This window comes from Neoarius graeffei, chromosome 5, assembly GCF_027579695.1.
Source record: "Neoarius graeffei isolate fNeoGra1 chromosome 5, fNeoGra1.pri, whole genome shotgun sequence".
Classification (NCBI taxonomy): Eukaryota; Metazoa; Chordata; class Actinopteri; order Siluriformes; family Ariidae; genus Neoarius; species Neoarius graeffei.
Window position 1 is genome coordinate 96,124,701 of NC_083573.1, and position 6,184 is coordinate 96,130,884.

A 6,184-nucleotide genomic window follows, 5' to 3' on the forward strand; every position below is an offset into this window, starting at 1 on the left:
TGGTCAAGATAACAAATTTCGAGGTTTTGTTTTTGAGTAGAGTTTTTATTTTGTTCTCAGTTGGTTCAGCAACATGCTCCTCCATTTTGTTTTTCACCATTCATGGTATATGAGCTGATATCCTAGTAGTAGAGTAGCTAATCAGAGTGCGCGATTGCTCATATCCATTAGCTTTACCAAAGCTCAACTATATGACTGTAGCTGCAATGGCCGAGAGGTTAAGGCGTTGGACTCGAAATCCAATGGGGTTTCCCCACGCAGGTTTGAATCCTGCTTGCAGCGTGACAGTGTAAAGTTTCAAGGTCTTGTTCTTCAGTCTCCTGGTGGTTACTTTAGGTAGAGAGAAGCTGGTTTGATTCTCTGGACCAGCAAGGAAATGTTTGAGTAGAGGGTGTGAATAAACAGCACTTTCTCATCACTCCATGGGTGAAGTACTTTTGAGCAAGACACCTAACCCCCAACTGCTCTGTGTGTTTTTTCACTGCTTCAGATCGGTTAAATGCAGAGAGTATTTATATATCTCATCTCATCTCATTATCTCTCATCTCATCTCATCCCATTATCTCTAGCCGCTTTATCCTTCTACAGGGTTGCAGGCAAGCTGGAGCCTATCCCAGCTGACTATGGGCGAAAGGCGGGGTACACCCTGGACAAGTCGCCAGGTCATCACAGGGCTGACACATAGACACAGACAACCATTCACACTCACATTCACACCTACGGTCAATTTAGAGTCACCAGTTAACCTAACCTGCATGTCTTTGGACTGTGGGGGAAACCGGAGCACCCGGAGGAAACCCACGCGGACACGGGGAGAACATGCAAACTCCGCACAGAAAGGCCCTCGCCGGTCACGGGGCTCGAACCCAGAACCTTCTTGCTGTGAGGCGACAGCGCTAACCACTACACCACCGTGCCGCCCCGTATTTATATATATGTGACAAATATTATCATTCATATAAATTATTATTCTATTGATTAATAATAAATCCAGTATAGAGTTAGTGGAGTAAACACTTCTGGAGTCCCAGAATGCAATGCAGCGATACAACGCAAGCATACATATGAGGAGGTGAGAAGGCTGGACAGACTAAAGGACTAAAGTGCTGCTGCAGTGCTCTCTGCAGGCAGACTGTAAATAATTAGTGCACAACGACTCAACTGCACTGTAGGTAATGTTAAGGCATTGACACAGCAGGGTATGAATAGAGAAAATGAATCAGGCATTAGCACAGAACAGGTGAACACAATCAGGTAACAAGCCAGTGACAGGGTGGGGGTGGAGACAAGACAAGAACAGAAATCAAAACATGAGTGCATGGATGTTTGTCACCATGGGAACCCCAACAGATGATGGTAGATTTGAATAATTAACAGCTGATTCAGATTTTTCCTCGATGATAACCTCAATAATCAGCACCTGTCTTACCACTGATACTGCGAGTTGGCCTAGTGGTTAGCGTGCCTGCTTCTCGACCGGGAGATCGTGAGTTCTACTCATGGTTGGGTTGTACCAAAGACCATCCTAAAAATGGTACATACTACTGTCTGGCAAGGCACACTGCAATACAGATGTGAGTGAGGAATTCAAACTCTTGCGGTTACCAGAGGATTAACCCCCTGATGGTAACCCTAGCTGTATAGATGAGAGGCTAAGGGCTATTGAAACGAAGATTAGTGCTGCACCCATTTCATCTCATCATCTCCAGCTGCTTTATCCTTCTACAGGGTCGCAGGCAAGCTGGAGCCTATCCCAGCTGACTATGGGCGAAAGGCAGGGTACACCCTGGACAAGTCGCCAGGTCATCACAGGGCTGACACATAGACACAGACAACCATTCACACCTACGGTCAATTTAGAGTCACCAGTTAACCTAACCTGCATGTCTTTGGACTGTGGGGGAAACCGGAGCACCCGGAGGAAACCCACACGGACATGGGGAGAACATGAAAACTCCGCACAGAAAGGCCCTCGGCGGCCACGGGGCTCGAACCCAGACCTTCTTGCTGTGAGGCGACAACGCTAACCACTACACCACCGTGCTGCACCCATACTCCTTAAAGAGATGGTTCATACTACTGTAAAGCTACTCCACCAGCTCCAATTAATCCAGAACTCTGCAGCTAGGATCATCCATCCATTAATTATCTGTAACTGCTTATCCTGTCCTACAGGGTTGCAGGCAAGCTGGAGCCTATCCCAGCTGACTATGGGCAAGAGGCAGGGTACACCATGGACATGTCATCAGGTCATCGCAGGGCTGACACATAGAGACAAACAACCATTCACACCTACAATCAATTTAGAGCCACCAATTAGCCTAACTGGAGCACCTGAAGGAAACCCACAGCAGGAGAACATGCAAACTCCACACAGAAAAGCCCCCATCAGCCACTAGGCTTGAACCCAGAACCTTCGTGCTGTGAGGCAACAGTGCTAACCACTACACCACCCTGTTCAAACAGCAGAAAAATTGTGATCTCAAAGCATGACTTTCTTTCACTGTGGCATGGGTGTTGGTTTGAGCCAGATGTACTTGTTTGAGTATTTCAGAAACTGCTGATCTCCTGGGGTTTTCACACACACACAACAGTCTGCACAGAATGGTGCAAAAAAAACAAAAAACAGTGAATGAGTGAGGGACAGTTCTGTGCCTGGAAACAAATGCCTTGTTGATAAGAAAGGTCAGAGGAAAATTGATAGATTGGTTTGAGTTTTTTGGCCAGGAAGGATATAATAACTCATATAATCACTCTTTACAACTGTGGTGAGCAGAAAAGCATCTCAGCATGCAACAGCAGAACAGCAGAACACATTGGGTTCCACTCAAGAACAAGTTCCTGTTAAAGTGGCTGGTGAGTATATGCTTGCACTGTTTTGAAAACCACCATTTGAAACTGTATCTTTTATAGAAAGCCTCACTATAGCAGTAATATTTTAAAATATTTTCAAATCTGTTGATGTTGAGGGTGTGCTATAACGTCCCTGCATAATTTCTTTCTGTTTTATGGAAACAGCAATGTATTAGAACAGGCACTTTAATATCTGTGATTTATTTATTTATTTATTTATTTTTGTCTGAAGGTGCTGTTAAGAGCAGACAGTGGTTCTGACTGCAAGCTTTATATTATCTAGTTGTATTAATTTGCACATAGGATCACTATCTTTGAAATGGCTTTCAGGGTGGAGTCTATCACATTGCTGGTACGAAGTTAATCGACTTATATTATTGCCTCGGCCTTGTGTTTTGGACTTTTCGCAGTAGAAGTACACCAAACTGGATATTTAGTCAGGCGAACATGCAAACTAGAGAAGATATGTTGTTTTGCTCACATAATAGATGCAATCCTTCATTTTTTTATGCACACAATCCTTTAGATCAAGTGTCGAACTCCTAAATGGTGTTCTACTCAAAAGAGACATTGCCAAGGCACTTATTGGATGGAAACCTATTAATGACTGTATTCTCACTCTCCGACTCCTCACAAGGAACATTAAGATTACTGTTATTCAAGCCTATGCTCCAACTATGTGTTTCATAGTTTCAAAAAATTGTAGGTGTGAAGTAGTTCTTAGGCGCACAAACACAAGAGACTTGTATGATATTGTTATAGAACAGATGCTACACTTTGCTGACCATTTTTTAAAGCGATTAACCAGGAAATGTTGAAATTATGGAGTTATGAAATGTCATCATTATACATTAATACAAGATGTCCTACACAAAAAAAATGAAGTGGACTTTAGCTTAAAAAAACATGTTAAAGTTGTAACATCAGTCCACTGGGCCATTTCCCCAGGCACGGCTATACTGGATTAGCCAGATACATTGAATGGATGTATTAGGAGATGAAAATGAGGGTGGCGCTGTGTGACGTAGGATTCCACACAACAGCATTCCGTGTCACACATCAAACGGATGGAAAATAAGCAGGTATTTTTTTTTTTAAATAAACAGGCAATAAACTATCCAGTACTTCATTATGATTCCTTTTCTAATACTGCATTGCAAATAATTTTTGTGGAGAAATGCAAACAAACTGACCAAGAAGTCATACTAGACCATAATATTATGTCCTATAGTCTAGTTGTCACAACAAGAAGGACTCTCTGGACAGCGCGCGCTCCAAACTGACTCACGCACACCTGCACAGGAATAAGGCGCAATCAGCGCATTTAAATAAGGACTCAGAATGCAGATTTACTTTGCAAAGTATTGCATTGTTGTGACACATTACCAAACTGTGTTTCCTGACTGATTTCCTGGTTTCTGATTCCTCTTTCCTGTTTCCTGGTTTTTGACCCTGCGTCTGTCTACGATATTCTGTTTGTGCCTCGCTCGACCTTTTGTCTGTTTCATGATACTGTATATGCCTGCCGATTTGGACTGTTTGCACTTTTTGCACAACCGAATCCTTTGCCCCGCTGATACGAGTACAGCATGCACTTGTACACCTCTGCTGTGCTCACAGATGGAGTTATGGTGACCTCCCTGACAAAAAAATAGTCCTGTCTATTTTCATCACTTCAGTGATTATATCATGAAGCACAAATTCAACATGTGGATTTTTTATAAGCACAGACACAAAGACCGACTTTTAACTCAATTTGTGTATTTGCAAGATATTTTCTTTAAAGGTCAATTTCATAAAATCGGTGAAATTTAGTTCACTCTGAAATTTGGTCATTGTGATATATGTTTATTTGTGTATGTAGTAGTTCCTGATGTGGGTGGAGCACAGAAGCACGGCAGGCGAGAGTTGATGGTCACACACAACCTCTTTATTGTACTTATTTTAGCTTTTCAGCTTTACTTAGTCACACTATCACACACTACACGCACACATGCCAGCACTTATCTGCTCTCCCCCTCCTTTTATGCTCCGTCCCTGCAACAAACAAAACACACACACACACACACACACTAATTGACAGCAGGTGTAATGACTTGGCCACTTACCTTCCCTGACCCCGCCCTCCATTCACAAACTGCCACTTGGCCATGCCCCTGCTGCCACATACCCCCACTGCCCGACTCAAGCCAGGGAGCTGTCTGGCCTGAAGCTGACTCCCCCCCCCCCCCGACAAGACAGGAAGTCCGCCACCACCATCTGCGCACCGGCCTGTGGACCACCTCGAACTTAAACGGCTGGAGGGCGAGATACCAATGGGTGATCCACGCATTGGCATCCTTCATGCGGTGGAGCCACTGGAGGGGCATGTGGTCCAAACAGAGAGTGAAAGGGCACCCCAGCAGGTAGTATCAGAGGGCGAGGACCGCCCACTTGATGTCAAGACACTCTTTTTCGATGGTGCTGTACCTGCTTTCATGCATCAAGAGTTTCTGACTGATGTACAGCACGGGGCACTCCTCACCCTCCACCCTCTGGGACAAAATGGCCCCCAGCCCTCTGTCTGATGCATCAGTCTGCAAAATAAAGGAGAGAGAGAAGTCAGGGGAGTGCAAAAGTGGCCCCCCACACAGTGCAGCTTTTACCTCAAAGAAAGCCTGTTGGCACTGCTCTGCCCACTGGACTGGATCTGGAACCCCCTTTTTAGTGAGATTGGTTAGCGGGCTGGTGACGTCCTAATAATTAGGTATAAGCCTACAATAATAGCCAGCCAGTCCCAGGAACCATCTCATCTCCTTTTTGGTCTTGGGCCTCGGGCAGGCCACAATCGCAGCAGTCTTGTTAATTTGGGGACGCACCTGCCCGTGACCCAAGTGGAACCCCAGATACCGTACTTCCACCTGCCCAATTGTACACTTTTTTGGGTTAGCTGTGAGGCCCGCATGCCTCAGTGACTTTAGAACAGCCCTCAGGTGCTCCAAGTGCTGCGGCCAATCATGACTATAGATTATTATATCATCTAGATATATGGCCGCGTAGGCAGCGTGAGGGTGGAGGACCCTGTCCATAAGCTGCTGGAACATAGTGGGCACCCCAAATAACCCAAAAGGGAGCATGACAAATTGGTGTAATCCAAATGGTGTGGAAAAGGCCGTTTTCTCACGGGATAGAGGAGTCAAGGGGATCTGCCAATATCCCTTTGTTAGATCCAGTGTCGAATAAAAGCGAGCAGCACCTAACTGATCAAGCAACTCATCAATGTGAGGCATTGGGTACAGTGCTCAGCATAAATGAGTACACCCCCTTTGAAAAGTAACATTTTAAACAATAT

At 44.9% G+C, this 6,184-nt stretch overlaps 1 non-coding gene across 1 annotated transcript; it reads left to right on the forward strand.

The window, feature by feature from the left end:
- The first annotated feature begins 200 nt into the window (after positions 1–200).
- On the forward strand, positions 201–282 carry trnas-cga (transfer RNA serine (anticodon CGA)). The gene has a single exon. It is a non-coding gene; the product is annotated as a tRNA-Ser (tRNA).
- The last annotated feature ends 5,902 nt before the right edge of the window (positions 283–6,184 follow it).